Raw genomic sequence first — 22,833 nt, forward strand, 5'->3', positions numbered from 1 at the left:
TCCTTCCTGGATCTCACATGTGCTGGATGGGTGCTGCATTCACATCCAGTACAGGCAGCCACGCCCTGGCATTCCATAATGTGTACTGGTTGTGTCGCAACCAAACCCAGCCCATCCCACACTCTGTTCTGGTGATCGGATTTGCCAGTGGTTGACATGAACTGATTCAGCCTGGTCTGCTCCTGACCCATGCCGAATGTATGCCAGTGGGAAACTTTCCATGGCCTATTCTGGGCTGTTTCCTATCATGCTTCTTGCGCTTACCTGCAGGGACTGTGTCCTGCCAGAGGAGTTGCCCAGGCTCCTCCATCAGAACCCCTCCCAATGCCAGATTTTGCGCTTGCCAGGGGGTTCTTGAGCCAACCCTACTCAGTTCACCTCCTGTCCTTGCAGGAACAGTGGTTTTTCCTGGCTGGCTTTCACCCCATTCTGGTTCTTGATGTTGGATGTTTCAGCCCAGCCATGGCTCGTCCATACCCACATACAGCTCACACATGGCTCAGAAGAGGAGTGAGACCCAGCCTAGTCAGTCCCACATCTACCCTGGTTCTCCATAACACCAGATGTGTTGGGTTCTGAACCGGCCTGGTGCATCCAATCCCAGCCCACACTAGTGCCTAGGGTGACTACAACTGTTTCCTAGATAGAACGCAGCCCCCATTCCAGCACATACACTCCTTGGTGGGAGCCTCATCCCAGTTGTGGTGTCCCCTTACCTCCCAGATTGGGCCTGTTCCTAGCCGTAAATCACACACCTGCCAGTGGTTGTTCTGAGGAGCATTAGCTGCAAGCCTCAAGTTCATTTGGGATTCCCTCATTGCCAGCATTCTGTTTCCTCCATTTTGATTGAAGGGATCCATAAAGAGACTTTGAGGTGTTCAGAGATCAGGTTACTAGCAAGCACAGTGCTTCACGCCCCCAGCACTGTGGGTTCAGGAGGGAGCCTCCCAGGCAGCAGGTCAATGAACCAAAAGTCAAAAACTCTCTGGCCGGGCGGCCAGCAGGCGGAGCCTGGCGCCAAATGGCGTGCTGGCCGCCCTGGAGCAGCTCCCCACGTGTACGTGGTAGCTACTGTGTGTTCCCAGGCTTGAGGCGAGGCCATCCCAAGGCCCCCCGGCAGGCAGCAAGGTAGCTGCCTGCCGGAAGTTCAAGTCCTTGGGCCCCAGTCCCACCCTTCCTGGCTCCTCCCCCCAGCTCAAGCCACATGGCAAGCAGTAGGGGAGGCCCAGACCCGCTACACAGACCCCCGGGACTCACCCAGAAAAGGGGTAGCCATCGAGGTTCCGGCAAATCTGGGAGCAGCTCCCCACGTGTACGTGGTAGCTACTGTGTGTTCCCAGGCTTGAGGCGAGGCCATCCCAAGGCCCCCCGGCAGGCAGCAAGGTAGCTGCCTGCCGGAAGTTCAAGTCCTTGGGCCCCAGTCCCACCCTTCCTGGCTCCTCCCCCCAGCTCAAGCCACATGGCGAGCAGTAGGGGAGGCCCAGACCCGCTACACAGACCCCCGGGACTCACCCAGAAAAGGGGTAGCCATCGAGGTTCCGGCAAATCTGGGAGCAGCTCCCCACGTGTACGTGGTAGCTACTGTGTGTTCCCAGGCTTGAGGCGAGGCCATCCCAAGGCCCCCCGGCAGGCAGCAAGGTAGCTGCCTGCCGGAAGTTCAAGTCCTTGGGCCCCAGTCCCACCCTTCCTGGCTCCTCCCCCCAGCTCAAGCCACATGGCGAGCAGTAGGGGAGGCCCAGACCCGCTACACAGACCCCCGGGACTCACCCAGAAAAGGGGTAGCCATCGAGGTTCCGGCAAATCTGGGAGCAGCTCCCCACGTGTACGTGGTAGCTACTGTGTGTTCCCAGGCTTGAGGCGAGGCCATCCCAAGGCCCCCCGGCAGGCAGCAAGGTAGCTGCCTGCCGGAAGTTCAAGTCCTTGGGCCCCAGTCCCACCCTTCCTGGCTCCTCCCCCCAGCTCAAGCCACATGGCGAGCAGTAGGGGAGGCCCAGACCCGCTACACAGACCCCCGGGACTCACCCAGAAAAGGGGTAGCCATCGAGGTTCCGGCAAATCTGGGAGCAGCTCCCCACGTGTACGTGGTAGCTACTGTGTGTTCCCAGGCTTGAGGCGAGGCCATCCCAAGGCCCCCCGGCAGGCAGCAAGGTAGCTGCCTGCCGGAAGTTCAAGTCCTTGGGCCCCAGTCCCACCCTTCCTGGCTCCTCCCCCCAGCTCAAGCCACATGGCGAGCAGTAGGGGAGGCCCAGACCCGCTACACAGACCCCCGGGACTCACCCAGAAAAGGGGTAGCCATCGAGGTTCCGGCAAATCTGGGAGCAGCTCCCCACGTGTACGTGGTAGCTACTGTGTGTTCCCAGGCTTGAGGCGAGGCCCCTTATCCTTTCTTCTTACTTGTCTTAGAATAGTGTCCTTATGTTCACTTGAAGGTAGCTTGAGGACCAAATGTCTGGGTGACAATCTGTTTGGATCGAATCTACTCGGGGTTCTTTGTCTTTCCTGGATTTGTGCTGGATTTATATTTCCAGTATTCTGGAAGTTCTCCTGTATTATCTCATTGAGCACCCGTTGCAAGCCTGTCTCCTTTTCCACTCCTTCAGGTAGGCCTATTATTCTAATATTTGATTTTTTGAGCTTGTCTTTCATTTCCTGTATGGACCTATTGGCTTTCTCTAGATTTGTCTCCAACTGTTTGATGAGCTGCTGCTTTTCATTCTGATTGTCTTCCAATTCTGATATTCTGTCCTCTGCTGTGTTCATTCTGTTGGTTAGGCTTTCAATTTTGTGTTCTAGATCGAGGATTCCCTTTGTGACTTGATTTATTTCTGCAGTGACATGGTTTTCGAATACCTTGGACTCTTCCCAGCGCTTCTCGCTGTCTCTGATGAATTTCATCACTAGTTTCTTAAAGTCTTTATCTGGTATTTCCTCTATGTCTTCATCTTGTATCTCAGATATTGGAATTAGTTTTTGGTTGTATTGGGAATGAGTGCTTGATCTTTCTTCTGGGTCAATACTTTTTCTGATACTTCTCCTCATTGTGTTTTTGCTTCTTGTTGTTTTGGGAGTTTAGCGTCTGACTTGTTTGTCCACAGCCGTTGCCCTCAGTGCTGTAATCTGTAGGAAGTGTGATCTACCTGCTGCTGTAGGGGTGCTGGCATAAGCGTTATATTTCTTACTCTATTGGGGACAGCAGGTGATGGTGGGGTTGTTTTTGGGTTGCTTCGTTTGCGCCTGGGTTTATATTTCTGCCACCTGGCTCCGTTGCAGCTAGTTGATTAGGAGTTGTCCTATATGTGCCAATAGGGGTGGAGTGTAGATGATAGAATTTGTAACCTTGGGCTTCTTGTCTTTGCTCTGGGTAGTTGTATAGCTTGCGGTTCTACACCCAGCCTAACCCTCACAAATGTTTAGCCTTGTTGGGAAGCGCACTGCGGTGGCCCTGCTTGCCTGTGCTTCTTCTTGATTTAGCAGATCGCTTGGGTGGCACCACCACCTCTGAGGCTCCAGCTGAGTAGAGTAGGGGGTGCTGCCTGAGTCACCAGCTGCTTGCTGCTCAGAGTTTGTAATCTACAGCCCTGAGCTGTGTCAGGAGGCTTTGTGGGCCAGCCCTAGTGCCAGGCCCCTCCCCCTGCAGCTCCCACTCAATGGGGTTGCCCCAGTGAGATCCACTCTGCCGAGCTGCACCACGGCTCTGGGTCACAAGCCTGGCACAGCAGGGATTTCCGCCTCAGTGCCGAGCCAATACACTCCTTCAGGGCTTGAGGTTACCACCGCAAGGGCCTCTGCTGCTCGAAGCTTGAAATCCCCAACCCCGGGCTGGGTTGGAAATTTCTGCGGGCCACAGCATTGAACTCTGCTCTCTAGAATTCCCACTCATATTTGTTACTCCGCTGAAAGGCGCAACACTGCCTACCGCCACCAAGCAGGCAGGCTTTTCTGAGCAGGCTCCCACTGAGAGAACCTGTCTGGTCGATTCCACTGAGCCGGCTATGGTTTGGGGTCACTGGCTCAGCCCAGCAGGGCGTGCTGCCTGATTCACCAGCTACTTGCTGTTCCGGGTCTGTAGATCACAGCCCCAAGCTGGGTCAGGAAGCTTTGTGGGCCAGCCCTAGTGCCAGGCCCCTCCCCCTGCAGGTCCCACTCAAAGGGGTTGCCCCACTGAGATTCACTCTGCTGAGCCAAGCCGCACCTCGGCTCTGGGTCACAAGCCTAGCACAGCGGGGGTTTCTGCCTCAGTGCTGAGCTGAGACTTTCCTTCAGGGCTTGAGTTTAGCACAGCAGAGGCCTCTGCTGCTCAAAGCTTGAAATCCCCAACCCCGGGCTGGGTTGGAAATTTCTCCGGGCCTCAGCGCTGAACTCTGCTCTCTGGAATTCCCACTCAGAAGTGCTGCTCTGCTGAAAGGCACAACACTGCCTCCTGCCACCAGGCAGGCAGGTTTTTCTGAGCAGGCTCCTGCTGGGAGAATCTGTCTGGCTGAATCCACTGAGCTCGCTCTGGTTTGGCGTCTCCAGCTGAGCCCAGCAGGGGATTCTGCCTGAGGCAGTGGCTGTTCTCTGCTTTGAATTCACAGCCCTGGCCCCTATAGGAAGCTACTTTCTCAGTTGCACTTTCTCAAAGGTGGAAGCGGAGCCCTGAGAGGCACAGAGCTGTGAGGGGCACGCAGCCGTGCCCCTACTATTTTGCTCTTCTGCTCAGGTCATGAGGTTCTGCCGAGTGTTGCCCAGCCTCTGGAGCTCAGGTTGAGCCCAGCAATAGGATCCACTGGATTCTCTAGCAGCCAGTCCACTGTTCGGAGCTGATATGGGGGTTTCTGAGTCCCGGTCCCACAGCGCTGCTCCAGTTCCCTCTGCACTCTCTCAAAGCTGCTGAGCAGTTGGGAGGCCTGCTTCTGCGAAATCTCCCCTGCTTGTCCTCCACTTCTGCAGGGGATGATGCCCCCTATGATCAGTCCAGTAGCCTCCTCTCGGGGCTCCTGCCCTCCAGTGGACTGGTGCCCCTGTTGGTGTGGGCGCCTATCCTTCCAGCCGCCTCTGTTTTCCCTGGGACGGTTGAGACTCTGCTGCCTTCCCCCTGCCTGGGATCGTGACTCATCAAGTTTCTCACAGCGTGCTGTATTTTCTTTCCCACTTTTTGTGGCTGTTCTTTCACTCTGTGTAGATCTTCTTGCTTTAGTGAGCTCCAGTGACCTTCCCACTCTTCTCCTACAATTTTGTGTTTCCTGGCCTGTTTCTCTGCTGGATCGGTTCCCCTCTTTCCCTACTCCACCCTACACCAGCTCTCTGCAGTCAGCCATCTTTCCCCAAATTTCCTAATTAGGAAGATTTGTAAATGCAATGAAGACATCTGTTTCTTCCTAAGTGAAAATGAGTGCTGCTGCGATGAAGGACAGCCCTTGGACATAGCCAACATCAGCTCTGTAATGTCAATGCCCGTAAGATACCATGTAAAATGTCATGATTCGGACCACCCTTCTGAAAGATGTAGACATGGAAATGTACTGGATACAACCTATCTAATTCCAGACTGGCCTCTCCATCAGCAATAAACACACCTTCTGTATCCCATTCTCAGAACATATTTCACTGAAACTTATTCTTTCTTATTTTTAAAGATTCATTTATTTTTATTGTAAAGGCAAGTAGACAGAGAGAAGCAGAAACAAAAAGATCTTCCATGCACTGTTTCACTCATAAATTGGCCACAATGGCTAGAGTTGAATTGATTCAAAGCCGGGAGCTAGAAGCTTCTTCTGGGTCTTATATGCAGGTGCAGTATCCTAAGGTTTTGGTCCATCCTCTACTGCTTTCCCAGGCCACAAGCAGGGAGCTGGATGGGAAGTGGAGCTCTCGGGACCAGAACTGGCGCTCATACCTGATCCCAGCGCTTGCTAGGCAAGGAGTTAGTTACTGATCCATCGCGCCAGCCCCTCCACCCTTCTTTTGCTCTTGAAATGAAGGTTTCATTGAGTTCATGACTGATATTTAGTTCATTTTTACAGCTAGACTCCATATTTTCCCACAACCACAAGGGGGGCAACTTCTGACATAACAATTATGGCGCTCTGGTGTGAATGGGTTACTTCACAACTGGGCACGTTTCACTCATCAAAATCACCATTGCATTTGCATAATTATCCTCCTGTTTAAATCGCTCTTTAATGAGTCATTTTCTTTTATGCACTTGTGTTTTTAGCCTCAGCCACCATCTCCTCTCATTCTTGACGGTGACCTAAAACTTCTCCCACAGATTTGGCTGGAATCAGGATAGGTTAGAAAGCGTTCACAAGCAAAATTCTTAGGGACTTCTTTACAGGTCCTGTCTGTCCTTGCTTCCTATTTGTGCTGAGTGATTTTGGAAGTTTCCTGAAGATTTTCTCTGGGAAGGATGTAACCAAATAATTATCAACCAGAAGCACAATAGCTAACTGATTAGAGTTCCTTATTCCTTTTTGGGGAAAGGTTTCTGGTGATGAAATCAGAGAAGCAGAAATCAGAGAAGCTCCTGTTGCTTTGTGTCAGGTTGGCCTTACCCGCCAATTTCTGCTCTGAGATGGCGAGCTGCAGGAGGCAGATGGTCAAGGGCGCTCTGGCAGCTGCTCACCTCCTAAGTGTCCTGGGTATTCGAGCAAACGTCAGACCAGCCAAGGCGCACTCAGTGCCCAAACCCCCACTAGCCTTCTCTGCTGAGGTGGCTGGGGGCACGCCCTCCGTAAGATGCCAATCACTGAATCTCGGCTGCCCCAAGTTGTCACAGCTAGCTGAGCCGGCCTAGTAGGCACGGCAAATGTCCGAGCGAAAAGCAGGGACACACGAAGACCATGATGGTGTTAGAAGTGGTGGGAGCTGTCTGCTCCTAAGCCTCTTTATTACCATATTATAGCCTCTTCTCCCCAAGCCCATTAACAAGACAATAGGACGCCAATGAGTCTGCAAAGGCCAGATGCTACTGCCATAGGCCCGATTCCTGAGTGCTCAGCTAAAGGAATGTAAATCAGTTCCTCAGCCCACAACATATTCCCCCTTCTGTATTAAAGCAGACTTGAATGCACCTGTCTTAGGTTGTGGACTCTCAGGTTATCAGCCTTACCCGTCATCAGGAATCTCCATAGCATGACGGAGGCCCTGTCTTAGGTGGGTCCATTCCCGGTCCATCTTACCCGTCACTGGCTGCCATTCAACGCTTTGTCTGCTGCAGCTGCTCAAACCATACTTGGAGAGGCTGGCAACCCTGTTCCATGGCTAGGAGTGAATATCAGCTCAGTAGCAATGAGCAAACAGCAATTCCTGGGCTTGGGAAAACAAAGCACTTCACAGGTGAATCATACATAAAAGGCACAATGGGAGACAAGAGGCCATGATCTTAGGAGTAACTTAGCTCAGTAGAAATGAGCAGACAGCAGTTCCCAGGCTTGGCAAAACATTTAGCACTTGCACAGATGATAAAACAGAAATGCATACAATACAACAGAAAGGCATACAATGGAGTACAGGAGGCCTAGACCAAATCTAACAGCATCTGCTATTTTTTTTCCAACAAATCACCCCGCAGTCACAGCTTAAGCATGCCCACCCGCTCATGTTCATCAGTAAAGTCCTGTTGTTCCATAACTTTGGCAGTCTGTTCTGTGACCTTGTTCACAGTCACCACGGTAGCTGGTGGTGGCGGCTGTTGATGTACTGGCTATGATGGTCGCCGTTATGCCAACGTGTCTTTTATTCTTATCAGGCCAACATAGGCCTCTCCGTCAGTTCCAACAGGCACAGGCAGGATTCAGGTCAGCTGCAGGAAAACAGCAGAATCGCAATTGCCATTCCAGCATGCTGTCAGGGTGCACTGGAACTTCCTTTCAGAGACATCTCCTGTACTTAAGAGAGAATCATAGGGATAACACAAACAAACAAACAGAAGCTTCAAATTCAATGAGCTAAGGTTCACTCACAAGAGCGAGTCCTCAAGATCCTCTGCCATAATGGCGGGAGGAAAAACAAGAGAGAAAAACCTGTATTCATGGTGGGAAAAGCATTTTTTAAAGTTTCCTCTCAAAGCTGTTTCTCCAAAAACAAAGAAAATTCCTGGTATCCAAGGTACCTGGCCTTGGGACAAAAGGCCAGAAAGGTGTCACTGGCCAACTTACTTGGTCCCTTTCAAATGATAAAGAGACCAGTCTGAAGCCCTCCCCCTAGTAATGGCTGGAGACAGAAATGGGCTGAGGCTTCAGGTGGGGAATAGAAATGTAAATGTCACCCTAGTCTGTTGGGGAAGTAAGTACCTAATAAGATAAGCATTTGTCCTGGGAGAGACATGCTCTGGTGAATCCAAGACAAGGTGGGGAAAATATAAACGAAACAAAAGGAGTTCCAAATCAAAGCACGGATGGGTATTAGGAAGGCTCAATACTTCCTCCCCCATCCCACATGGCCCTCAGAGAAAAAAGTCCAAAGCCACCGATAAACTTCCGGCTTTGCCATCAGTCAGGGAACACGCTGCAGAACAGCGACAAAATACTGATATACTTATTTAATATATAAAGGCCTAATATACTTGCTTGTCCCGTTGATCTTCTGATTCAAATGCCATAATCTTGGCCAGGATCCGAGGTCTCACAAGACTCAGCATCAGAAGCTTGCCGGACAAGCCTCTCAGGAATCCACCTCCGACCATTTTCATTTTCTGGGAAAACACAAACTGATCCTTGCCCCCAAATGAGGACGGGATATGTGCCTTGCCACTTACCAGTCAAGAGGTCCTTCCACATAACATAACCCTTCTGCTTCTGAGATGGATTCCAATGATGATCTGCAGCAGACCGTCCTTCAGCATGCAATGTTAGAAAATTTAAAATAAACAATGCAAGATTCAAATGATCTTGGGGAGTGCTATATTCCCCCTTTTTGGTTTTAATAAGGTAATCCTTAATAGTACGGTTGGCACGTTCCACAATACCTTGTCCTTGAGGATTATAAGGAATACCTGTAATTAGTTGTATGTGGTGGGAGGCAGCAAAATCACGAAACTTGCTGCTAGTATAGCAAGGACCATTATCAGTTTTGATAAATTTAGGAGTTTCCAAGAAGGAAAAACATGCATAGCAATGGGCTAGAGTATGTCTGACTTGTTCTCCTGTTTGAGGAGTAGCTAAAATAAATCCAGAACAAGTATCGATAGTGACATGCACATACTTCAGTATCCCAAACTCTGGGATGTGTGTCACATCCATCTGCCAGACATGATTGGGCAACAGTCTTCGGGGATTAACACCATAATGAGGAACAGGCAAAAACTAAGGGCACACTGAGCATTGCTTCACGATGGTTCTGGCTTGTTCCTTAGACTAAAGTGCAAACGAAGCGTGTTAGAATTCAAGTGAAATCTAGCATGTGCCTTTAGAGCTTCTTCAAGAGCTGAGGCCACCAATTTGGTGGCTGAATCTGCAGCCGCATTTCCTGAAGTCAAGGGCCCAGGTAAACCTGTATGGGCTCAAGTATGAGTCACAAAGAATTTATCTTTGTGGGTCCAAATACAGGCCTGAATTTTAGCAAATAGAGATGCTGCTGTAGAGTGGGAAGAAATTTGGCCCACATCTCCAGCACAGGAAGGGAATGGGCAACATATCCACTGTCAGAATACAAATTAAAGGGCTGCATGGAAAATGTTTGAAAGACGGCAAGAACGGCCACCAATTCTACAACCTATGCAGAGACAAAAGACGTGGGGATGGTGGTAACCTGGCCATCTACTACAAAAGCTGCCTGGCCATTTGACGACCCATCAGTGAAAACAGTTAAAGCTTCTGGCAATGGTTGAAGAGAGGTTACAAGTGGAAAAACAAAAGGATGCAAAATAAAAAACTGTACAATGGGGTCCCTGGAATAGTGGTTGTCAAAGTTAACATTTAAAGTGCTCAAAAGTATAGACCAGGTCTCTTCCATATTCTGCAACCACGAAAGCTGCTTCTGAGTGTATGGAACGATAATGGTATCGAGGACCTTTCCAAAATGTCTTAGGCTGCTCTTAGTGGCCTTCTGTATCAACTCTGCTATGGCCAAATAGCAAGGCACAATTGTCTTAGCAGGAGAGACATGCAAATGTTCCCACAAAATAGGACCCTGCTGATGAAATACTCCCGTAGGTATATATGAGGATGCTATAACAATAAATAAAAGTGGGGTACTGTAATCAATCCTAGTCAAATGGGATTGCTCAATAGCTATCTCAACCTTGTGAAGGGCGTGACATCCCTCCATAGTCAGCACCCTAGGGGATGTCGGAGAGGAGTCACTTTTTAAGATATCAAACAAAGGTTTCAAATCTGCATTAGTAAGTTTCAAACTGGGTCTCATCCAATTTATATCCCCTAACAATTTCTGAAAATCATTAAGAGTTCGCAACTTTTCTGTGGCTATGGCAATTTTTTTGGGTTTAACACAATTCTGAAAAAGTTGAAATCCCAAATAATTAAATGGAGAAACAAGTTGTATTTTTTCTGGGGCTATAGCTAATCCTGCTTTTTCTAACTCTTGCTGTAACTTACATAAACAGGATTGCAACACATGAGTAGATAGAGCTACCAGCAAAATATCATCCATATAATGAACAACCATAACAGAGGGAAAGCTGGCGTGCACCGGTTTTAAGGCAGCAGCAACATAAATCTGACACATAGTAGGACTATTAGCCATTCCTTGGGGTAAAAATTTCCATTGGTACCGTTCAAATGGTTCCTGCAAATTAACAGAAGGCACACTGAAAGCAAAACGAGGCGAATCTTCTGGATGAAGGGGAATGGAAAAAAACAATCCTTTAAATCGATCACAACAATATTAAAGTCTTTTGGAATGGCAGAAGGCAGCGGTAATCCTGGCTGCTGTGATCCCATTATCTCCATGGTAGTATTCACTGCTCTGAGATCCTGTAAAAGTCTCCACTTCCCTGATTTCTTTTTAATCATGAAAATAGGTGTATTCCAAGGTGAAGTGGAAGGGACAATATGTCCAGCTAGCTAGCTGTTCTTGAACTATTTCCTTAACGGTGGCTATTTTTTCTGTAGAAAGAGGCCATTGGTCAATCCAAATGGGTTGAGAACTTTTCCATGTAATCTTCTGTGGAGTAACCTCAGCCGCCATCACAATGGCCCCTAGGGAAAATGCCCTAGTCCTTTCTTATCCTTCTTATGCTCCACAGAGATTGGTTGAGTAATTCCTTGCAGCTTTCTTCCTATACCTTTTCCAGGAATGTAGCCATACCTCTCCATCTGCTGCATAGCTAATTCCTGACCAGATACTAATACTGCCCCCATTTGTTGCAAAACATCTCTCCCACACAGATTAACTGGCAGACCTGGTACTACATAGGGGGGGGTAACATGACCACCATTTCCTTCCTTATCCCTCCAGGCTAGAGGCCTGGAGCTAGTTAGGGGGTTTTGGGTAATCCAAAATCCTTGCAAAGTGGTCATGGTGGGTGTAACAGGCCAACCTGGGGGCCAATATTTCTGTGAAATAAGAGTGGTGTCGGCACCAGTGTCTAGAAGCCCAGTAAATTTCTTTCCTTCTATACTCAACTCCAAAGTAGGGCGGCCTGCCATATCAGCGACTCAATAAACAGAGGCTTCACCACTGGAACCAAACCCTGCTTTCTTCTGTCCAGCCCTGCAAGCATTATCTGACTTCACTGTGGGGAGCAGCACTAACTGTGTTATTTGTGCCCCCTGGGGTAAAACTGGAACTCCAGCATGAACACTGGCTAGAACTTTAATTTCCCCTGTATAGTCTGCATTAATCACTTCTGGGGTAATATGAACTCCTTTCAAGGCCGTGCTGCTACATCGCAGCAGAAACCCTACAGTGTCAGGGGGTAGTGGCCCATAAATTCTTGTAGGAATAGCCTGTACCCCCATTTGGGGTGTCAATACTATGTAGGAGGTGGTATGGTTGTCCATCCTCCACTGCCTGGGCTCCCTCGGGTAAGGCCATGAATGGCCTTTGTCCCTGAGGAATAAACTGAATTGCTGCACCATAGATTGGTGCTTGCGGGGACCAGGGCTGGCTTCTGCTCCCGTTTCCCGGCACAGATGGCTGCCTGGAGATGTCTATCTTGGACCTGCATTCATTTGCCCAATGTTTCCCATGTTGGAATCGAGGGCAAACTCCTGGGGACTGCCTGTCCATATTAACAGCCTGCGCACAATCTTGGAGTGGACAGTTCCGGCGGATATGCCCCAGCCGGCCACATTTAAAACATCCTTGTTTTGGGCGAGCTCCCGAGCCCACGGTTGTGCCATCATGCAATGCCTCTGCAATGACTGCACCCATTATCTGTCCTTTCCCGATGTCTTTACAAAGTTTAAGATACGTGTTAAGGGGCTTATGCTTCCAAGGTCTAATTGCTTCCTGGCACCATTTGTTGGCATTTTCTTATGCTAGTTGCTTTACAAAAGGCATGGCTTGATCTGCATCACCAAATACCCTATCTGCAGTTACCAGTAGGCGATCTACAAATGCCTGGTAAAGCTCATCCTGGCCTTGGACAATTTTAGAGAGATGTAAATGTAGTGAGCCCTTAGGTGATAAAGACTTCCAGGCCCTCACTGCAGCAGCAGCGGTCTGTACATAAACCCCTGGGTCATAATTAATCTGATCCTGTACATTAGCAAAATTCCCCTCTCCTGTCAACATATCATGATTTCTCTCAGGAAAGCCTGCCTAGGTGTTTTGCCATGCTGTGTCAAGGCAAAGCTCAAAAAACTCAGATTTCCATATTAGAAAATCGCCCCCATCCAGAGTTGATTTACAGAGCTGTTTTCAATCAGCCAGAGTCAAACTGTTAGGTGCCAAGGCTTCAATCATGGAAATGGTAAAGGGGGTCGATGGGCCATATGTGGCAACAGCATCCCTCAGACTCTTTATGTCCTTAAAGGACAGTGCCAGATGCTGTCTAATTCTCTGCCCCTGCTGATTCTCTACCTCAACTACTGGAAAGGTAAAGCGCTTAGCAAGGGTAGCTGCCTCAGTGTCTCCCTGCTCCTGTGCTTGCTTTACCGCACGTTCCACAGCTGAAAGAGAAGTTGAAAGCGGGGGTCCAGTACAAGCCCCAACAGTACATCCACTCTGTTCCTGCCTCAACTGAAGGGAGAGGTGCTGAAGTTGCTCATTTAAACCTTTTACAACTGTGCTCAGACATGATGGCGCCAATGGCTCAGGCGGCACAGAGAGCTCTGTGCCGGTCCAAGAGGGACTTTTGTTTGGCACAAACTCTACAGGTGGAAGATCCTCAGCAAACTCACTTCCATCCTTTTCCTCCTCAGCCTCCTCAGAAGAGGACCGTGAATCTTTTTCGCGCACTTTCTCCAGACCTTGTCTTGTCTGGGGCTCTTTCTCTTATTTACCCTGTTTTGTAGCTGTCTCCTACTTTTAACGGACAATTTCTTACAGCAGGCTTCCACCACTGCTCGACGGGATGACCAAGCAATATTTAGCAAGCGCCAGAGAAAAAGGAGGACTACAGTGAAAGCAAACCATGGGAATACGTCGCAGACAGTTTCAAAAAAACTCTGCGAGGCCTTAAGCGTAGTGTCGGTGCCTAGTGACTAGAGCAGATCTTGGATTCCCTTAATTACCTGCATTTTAGAGAGTTCTTGCCCCATGATAAATTTTACTTATGCCCCTGCAAAATTTTTAAAACCTGCCTCTAGATTTCCGGGGTCCCTCAGATTGTCCCTCGTGCCCCAAGATGGGGAGAAGGTCTGGGGATGAAATTAATTATGCCCCCTAGAGTTAAATCCTAAACCTGCCTCTGGATTTCTGGGGTCCCTCAGAGTGTCCCTCGTGCCCCTGAACAGGGCGAAGGTCTGGGGATGAGATTAATTTGTCCCTCCAGAGTTCCAGGGGTCCCTCAGATAGTCCCTTATGCCCTAGCACAGGGAGAAGGTCTGGGGATTAAATCAGTTATGCCCCTGCAAAATTCCCAAATTCCAAATTCTTGATTTAGAATTCCTTAATTCCTAATTCCTTAATTCCTTATCTTGGTAGTTCCAGCGGACCCTCAGACGTCGTTTGCGCTGTGCCCCATGTTACGGCGCCATTTGTCACAGCTAGCTGAGCCGGTCTAGTAGGCACGGCAAATGTCCGAGCGAAAAGCACGGACACACGAAGACCATGATGGTGTTAGAAGTGGTGGGAACTGTCTGCTCCTAAGCCTCTTTATTACCATATTATAGCCTCTTCCCCTCAAGCCCATTAACAGGACAATAGGATGCCAATGAGTCTGCAAAGGCCAGATGCTACTGCCATAGGCCCGATTCCTGAGTGCTCAGCTAAAGGAATGTAAATCAGCTCCTCAGCCCACAACACCAAGTTGTCCCTGCTGCTGCTGCTGCTGCTGCTGCTGCTGCCACTGGACAGGTTGTCCTGGAGTGTCTGCACAGCAGCTCCGCAGTGTGTCTTGCAAGCAGCATGGCCAAGTCAGACAGGCTGCCCGTGCTGTCCGCGATCTGGTCACCAGGGCTCTCCAGGTGGAGGTGATCATAGGGGCTACAGCAGCACGGCTCTGGGCTTGCTCCAGGTCACAACAGTCCTGGCCTGGCAGATATCCCGTGTCCCTGTTGGTCATGCCTCTCTGAGCCTGGATGCTTGATCTGGATCCTGATCCTGGTTCAATGTAGGACTGCAGCAGTCCTGGTCCGATGGCACCGGACTGTAGCAGAGCCCCTGGCTCCAGCTGTGCACCAGGTGCTGCTAGGGAACGCTAAAGGAGATGCAGAGGCAGCATCTGCACCTCCTCTTTCTTAGCCTCCTGGGAGGCGCCACAGCTGTTGAAGCCTCCTCCAAAGCAACTTTGGACCCATAACATCTTTTCCTCCTGGCAGTCAGGCCCCAGCAACGGCACGGGGACAAATTAGGAATCACTTCCCCAACAGCCATCCTGGGGTCCAATTGGCTGCCGCCAAAGCAGGTGTCATAGTCTCAATCAGGGAACAACTCTTCTTTTCGAATCCTGGATTCTGCCACAATGTTTCCAGATACACCCCTGCCACTTGTGGGGTATCCCGTTGGGCGAGAGCTGGCCCACATCTTCTAAAGTTTGCACTGGTTTTTATTTGCTCCTGTTCTTTTGAAGAAAGAGTCTTATATTCATCTAAGAAGTAGGGTTAATGCTTTATATACATCCAAGAAGTGGCATAATGTTTCTGATTTATTTGAAAGGAGGGAAGTAGGGAACATCTCACTCACTATTTTGCTTCCAAAAATGCTCCCAGCATCTGGGATTGTGTCAGCCAGGAGCAAGCACTTTCACTATTCAAATTTTAGCCTCAGCTAAAACAGCCTTCTGTTTCTCCCAGGTTGCAGGGTTTGGAACCAGGTGCAGCGGCAGGAGTCTAGACAGGAGCTTCACTGTGCAGTGGATGTGGCCTCTTACCTGCCAGACCCCTGAACCTGGCTGTCTGCTGAGTGCTTCCAACTCAGTTGCCCTCCTGCTTTGTTCCCTGGCCCTTTTCTGTGCTTTGTTCCTAGTGGCCGCATCTGGTTTTTCATGATTTTGACTTTTGGTTTTGTTATCCTCCTTGTATTCTCCTGTGTTTTGTGGAAATTCTTGAAGAGCTCCAAGATTGAAAATGGTCCTCCTAGCCATTTCTGTTTTTCGAACAGTTAAAATTCTTCCTTAATCACAAATAGCTAATTTTATCTGTCCATCCCAAACTTTGATAACAACATGGAAAATTTTGTTTACGTTAGGCTTCATTTCCATTTTTATTATTATTCATATAGCCAACAAATAAGATATATACATGCATTAAAATGAAAGAGTATTAAAGTTTCTGAAGCACCTCGTGTGTCATGTCATCCTTGGAAGAAGCATTATGTTTTTCTGCACACTTTTATCATGAACTAATTTATGTAGGGCCTCTAACAGGAAAGTTTGAATCATGCTTCATCTTGGAGGCATCTGTCACTCCTGTAAGTATTTCCTGGCTCCTAAAGTTGAAGCAAGCTTTACCCCATGGAAAACCATCATGTCTTCTGATGTTCGCAGCCATACAACTCACAATGAGGGAGCACATTTGGGGCACCAGCCCAGAAAGGCACTGCATACTTTAAAACAATTCTTTGATTATTCTGTCTTCATTTAGCCAAATCGCCAAGGAAACCTGGGGAAGTAAGTTTTATCTAAGATCATTTGGCTAGTGAATAGAAGTGCTATGGATGTATTCTTTTATGAAAAGTACAATAAAGAAAGAGATCATTAATTAAAAAATATGGTAGAACACTTCAACTAACATTAAAACAAAGACCGCTAGAGAGACTCGCAAGACGGCCGACATAGGGGGAAGGCTGTGAGGGAGCTCACAGAGAGAGAGGGCTAGAAAGCGACAAAAGCATAATTCAGCAGCATAGAGCTACAGGGAGTATAACGTGAAGTTCCCTGGGCAGTGTGGAGCCAAAAAAAATCCACACAACTGGGAAGAGCAACCAGGGAAAAACAAAACAAAACAAAACAAAGGGCAGGGAAGATGGCTTTCTGCTCCTGACCTGCTGAGTCACCATTGAGTACAACTGCTGAGAGCCGCAGTCAACCCGCAGACCTCAGGACCCACAGACGCTGTGGCAGTGAGGACCAGCAGTGATCAGGACCCGCAGACATCAGGACCCGCTGGCACCTGCCCACCCTAGACGCCAAGTCCCTCCAGGACCTGCACCCGTTGCAGTCTCCAGGTCCCATTGGGACACGCCAGGACCTGCACTGGACGCAGTCACCAGGAGACGCACCCGCGGCAAGGGTTCCCACCAGAGGAAGAGGCAGACTGCAAGAACCTGAAGTTTGAGTGAGTTGGGTGGGGACAGTGGTGGGTCGAGGCTCTGGGAGTTGGCCCCTCAGGGGCATGCACAGAGTCTGAACACCCTTGGTGCTCATCTCCCCGTCCCTTCCCCCCCCCCCTGAGATTCCAGCGTCTGGGGACACAGGGCGAGTGCCTTGAAACTGCCAAAACTGTGTCTGGGAGGTGACGCAAAGCGGTCCTGTGCACTGAGGAGAAAGGCAAAAGGCACACTGAATACTCCCCCGTGCCTTTGCGGTCTGGCTCTCAGCTGGGCGGTGCTATCCCAGAGAAACCCGAGCACGCCTCTGGGCTGTGTGGTCCCATGCAAGCGCTGGGGTGGTCGGTCCCCTGCAAGTGCTGGGGTGGGCGGGCCTGAGCAGGAGGTGCTTCCAGAGAGCACCTGGAACACCCAACAACCTATAGTCCAATGTTTGGGAGACGCACCAGAAGGGCACTGCGAACCTGCGTGCAGGAGAAGTTCCTAGAGAGCACCTGGAACCTCCACGCCCTGCAGTCCCTGGCACTGGGGACACACCGAGAAAGCACCTAGAATCCTCCAAGCCCTGTGGTCCCGCACACAGGGTGCGTGCACAGAGAGTGCCTTCACTCCCCCAAGCCCTGTGCTAGCATACCTGTAGGGGATGAACTGAGAGTGCGCTTTGAATCCACCGGGCCCTGGAAGTGGCGCCCTGAGGTCCAGTGTTCTGGAGACGCACCAAAAGTGCCTTGAAAATTCCCACACCCTGCTCCTCCATGCCTGCAGACTCCGATCTCTACGGGATAGTGCTTGGAGACCCCTTAACACGCTGGTGCCTAGGTCTCTCAAAAAGGAAACACTAACACAATGGGAAGAAATACCAGAAAAGGTAATGATCCAGATGAGAGAGCCAACATCTCACCAATAAAGGATCAAAAGCCAATGTCTATTTCGGAGATGCGAGATGAAGACATGGAAGATCTACCAGACAAGGAATTCAAAAAAATAATGTTAAAATCTGTCAGAGACAATGAGAAGAACTGGGAGGACTTCAAGGAATTCAAGAACCACATAACCTCAGAAATACAACAAATGAAAAGTCAAATCCTTGACTTAGAGCACAAAATTGAGAGCCTAACCAACAGAATAAATACAGCAGAAGAGAGGATCTCTGAAACGGAAGACACACAAAACGAACATACACAGCTCATTAAACAGCTGGAGACAAGTCTGAACAAAGCCAATAAGACCATACAAGAAATGAAAGACAACCTCATAAAATTGAATATTAGGATTATTGGCCTTCCTGAAGGAGCGGAAAAAGAGTCAGGAATGCAAATGGTGCTTGACGAAATTATACAGGAAAACTTCCAAAACACTTGGAACATGAACCCAGCCCAAATCCAGGACGGTGAAAGGACTCCCAGCAGATATGACCCAAAGCGATCTTCACCCAGACATATGGTACTCAAGTTCCACTCCAACGAAGACAAAGAAAGACTCTTGAGACAAGTACGAAGCAGAAAAAGATCACATACAGGGGAAAACCAATCAGAATCACTGCTGACTTCTCTGAAGAGACCTTACAAGCAAGAAGAGAATGGACAAAGATCTTCCAAATCCTGAATCAGAATAACTGTCACCCAAGAATATTGTACCCAGCAAAGATCTCATTCGTATTTGAGAACGAAATAAGATACTTTCATAGCAAAGAGAAATTAGAAGAATATGCCAGCACAAAACCAGCTCTACAAAAAAATCTCCTTAGAAATGCACTAATTCCAGAAAAAAAGGAGGCGAATCATAAGCAAAGATGGCAAATAGGAAGGTCTCCCCACTAAAGTCCACACAAGGAAGGGCAATTACACAGATATCAACACCCACAAAAACAAGTATGGCAGGGCAAAATCACAACCTCTCAATTTTAACTTTTAACACAAATGGCCTGAACTCACCAATCAAAAGGCACAGATTAACAGAATGGATTATCAAACAGCACCCAACTATCTGTTGCCTACAAGAGACACATCTAACCAGAAGAGATTCTAAGAAACTGAAAGTGAAAGGTTGGAAACAGATATTTCATTGATGGACGAGAAAAAAAGGCTGGGGTAGCTGTCTTAATTTCAGATGATGTGGACTTCAATCTGACACACATCAAAAAGGACAGGGAAGGACATTATATATTGGTGAAGGGACTGATCCATCAGGAAGTAATTACCATTGTGAACATATATGCACCAAATTCCAATGCACCTAGCTACGTGAAGCAATTACTTACGGACTTAAGGGGAGACATAGATATGCACACAATAATAATGGGTGATCATAACACCCCACAAACAACTATAGACAGATCAACAAAACAAAAACTCAACAAAGAAACAACAGAGCTCAGACAAACATTAGAACAACTGGACATGATAGATATTTATAGAATTTTTTACCCTAAGGCCACAGATTATACATTTTTTTTCAGCAGTGCATGGCACCTTCTCCAGGATCGACCACATGATAGGACACAAAGCAAATCTTAATTACTTCAAAAAGTTAGGAATCATACCATGTACCCTCTCAGACCACCATGGAATGAAACTGGAAATCAGCAATTCAAAATAACCAAGGAAATACAGAAACTCTTGGAGGTTGAACAATATGCTATTAAACAAAAAATGGGTCAGGGAAGAAATTAAAGATGAGATCAAAAAACTTATGGAAACCAATGAAAACTCTGACACAACATTCCAAAATTTGTGGGACACTGCCAAAGCAGTGCTAAGGGGTAAACTCATTGCAATTGGAGCTCATGTCAAGGCCCAAGAGAGGCGCCAAATACAGAAACTAAACACACACTTCCAGGAATTGGAAAAACAACAGCAGAAGAGCCCCACACACAATAAGAAACAAGAAATCATCAAAACAAGGGAGGAAATTAATGAGATAGAAATAAAAAAAATGATACACAAAATCAATGAATCAAAAAGCTGGTTTTTTGAGAAGATAAACAAGATAGACACCCCACTGGCCCGACTGACAAAGAAAAAACAAGAGAAGGCAAGAATTAACAGCATCAAAGATGAAAAAGGCAACATAACAACAGACACCGCATCCACCCTGCTAATGCAAATGGGAAATGAAGAAGTCAAGCTTTCCCTATACGCAGATGACATGATTCTTTATGTAGAACAGCCAAGAGACTCAATACAGAGACTGCTAGAACTTATACGAGAGTTTGGTAGAGTGGCAGGGTACAAAATTAATGAAGAAAAATCAACAGCCATAGTGTATGCTAACAGCCCCAAGTTGGAAAAAGATCTAACCAGCAAGATACCATTCAAAATAACAGAGAAAAGTATGATGTATCTGCGAATAAATCTAACCAAATATGTAAGAAACCTATTTGAAGAAAAGTACAAATTACTTAAAAAAAAATTGAACAAGACCTCAAAAGATGGAGTAGCATCCCATGCTCCTGGATAGGTAAAATCAATATCATTAAAATGTCTATACTGCCAAAACAATATATACATTCAACGCAATCCCAAACCAATTGCCAAAAACTTTCTTCATGAAACTGGAAACAATGATCCAAAGGTCCATCTGGAAACACAAAAAACCACGGATAGCTAGAACCACTCTGAAGAACAGGAAGTTGGCAGGGGGAATCACAGTTCCAGACCTCTGGACATACTATAGGGCAGTGGTTATCAAAACAGCCTGGTGCTGGCGCAAAGATAGAGAGGAAGATCAATGGAGCAGAATAGAAACACCAGACGGGAACCCAAACAGGTACAGCCAAATAATCTTTGACAAAAAGACAAACAACAATCCAGGCAAATGGGAAGGTCTGTTCAATAAATGCTGTTGGAACAAGTCGTTAATAGCCTGCAGAAAAAAAGGATAGATCCACATCTCTCACCATACACCAAGATCAGATCTAAATGGATAAAAGATCTAAACCTACATCCAGAATCCTTCAAACTTTTGGAAGAAAATGTAGGAAACACACTGCAACTCTTAGGGGCAGGCCCTCACTTCCTAAAAAATAATCTAAAAGCAGTAGAAATCGAGACCAAAATAAACAATTGGGACCTCATCAAACTAAGAAGCTTCTGTACAGCTAGAGAAACAATCAACAAAGTAAAAAGCAACCCACAGAATGGGAGAAGATCTTTGTGCACTACGAAGGTGATAGAGGTCTAATCTCCAGAAAATACAAAGATCTACGAAACAACCAAAATGTCAAAACAAACAAGCCACTCAAGAAATGGGCACGGGAAATGGGCAAACACTTCACAAAGGAACAAACCCAAATTGCAAACAAGCATATGAAAAAATGCTCAAGTTCCCTGGCAATAAGGGAAATCCAAATTAAAACATCAATAAGGTACCACCTAATGCCAGTAAGACTGGCCCACATCAATAAAAGCACCAACAACACTTGTTGGCGAGGTTGCGGGGAAAAGGAAACCCTATTCCACTGCTGGTGGGGCTGCAGGCTGGTACAGCCTCTATGGAAATCAGTATGGAGAATATTCAAACAACTCAAATTCAACATACCGTATGATCCAGCAATAGCACTCCTAGGAATATATCCAGAACACTTGTTTTATGAGAAACCAACATGCACTCCTATGTTCATAGCACCACAATCAATAATTGCAAAAACATGGAATCAGCCAAAATGCCCATCAACAGAGGATTGGATAAGAAAGCTATGGTTCATCTACTCTATGGAATACTACTCAGCTATTAAAACAAACAAAATACAGTTCTTTGTGGCCAAATGGGCCAAACTGGAAACCATAATGCTAAGGGAAATGATCCAATCCCAAAAGGTTAAATACCACATGTTTGCCTTAATTTAAGAAGATATGATGTTATGTATAACATGTTATGTTATGAATGTTATATGTAGTATATAAACTAAAATGGAAATGTGAATGGGGTGGTCACAGAAGGTGGCTAGGAACTCGCATTTACTTTTTACATATTGGTTACTCATTACTATGTCAATTAATTCCATAATGATGTTAATTTTTGTTGATGGTATGTTAGAGGTTTTAATTGTCTGGGACGATACACTGCTGGCTCTGCCTTCAGACTAGAAAGGGTATACCTAAGAAGCCGTTGAACTTGACTGGACAATAAGATGCTGGACTCTATGTGTGGTATATGCTTGCCATGGGGGAATCTCAACTGAACTTGAACTGTGGTTTTGCAACAAGGTGGAGAAATCCACCATGGTGGGAGGGTTTGGGGAGGGGTGTGGAGAACCCAAGTACCTATGAAACTGTGTCACATAATACAATGTAATTAATGAATTAAAAATAATAAATAATCAAAAAAAAAACAGCAACGAAGACCCCTAATTCCTGTGCAGTAGTCTAGCAGCTCAAGTCTTCACCTTGCATGTGCCAGAAATCCATATGGGCAAGTGTTCCTATTTTGACAAGCCTTTTTGCCATTTCTCTCTCTGCTTGTGGGCTGGGAAAAGAGTTCAGGGTGGGTTGAAGTCTTGGAGTCCTGCACCCATGTGGGAGACAGGAAGAGGATCCGGGCACCTGTCTTTGGATTGTCATAACTCTGGCCATTGCAGCTACTTGGAAAGTAATCAATTATCAGAAAATCTTTCTCTCTTCCTCTCTGTAGATCTAACCTCCCAATAAAAATATAAAATAAATCTTTAAAAAGAAGACCTCCTGGGAAATAATTTCTCTAAGTTTGCATAATTGTTTTCTTCTTTCATAAACATAAAGTTGTGTTGTGGCTTTCATCATTTTCAAACTGATACAGAAAGTCTGAATAGTGGACGCATTTTTTTAAATTTTGGGGGACTTTGTTTTAGTTTGAAAGGAGTGGAGAAGAAATATGATGCTACCACCATTGAAATCTGTGAACAGATCCATGTGAGGGTGGAACCACTTCACTTACGATAGGAAGATAGTGTTACTGATGTAAAAACAAAACAAGATGTTTCCCATTGAAACTCAAGGAAGGAATTGGATATTATACTCAGCATATACTCAGCAGAGTATT

General features: G+C 47.1%; 1 pseudogene; it reads right to left on the bottom strand.

Annotated features, from left to right (window-relative positions):
• Positions 1–5,869: 5,869 nt before the first annotated feature.
• LOC131483183 (TBC1 domain family member 12-like) overlaps positions 5,870–22,833 on the bottom strand; it is a 37,846-nt pseudogene continuing 20,882 nt past the window's right edge.

The sequence above is a fragment of the Ochotona princeps genome, chromosome 24 (genome assembly GCF_030435755.1).
Source record: "Ochotona princeps isolate mOchPri1 chromosome 24, mOchPri1.hap1, whole genome shotgun sequence".
Lineage (NCBI taxonomy): Eukaryota > Metazoa > Chordata > Mammalia > Lagomorpha > Ochotonidae > Ochotona > Ochotona princeps.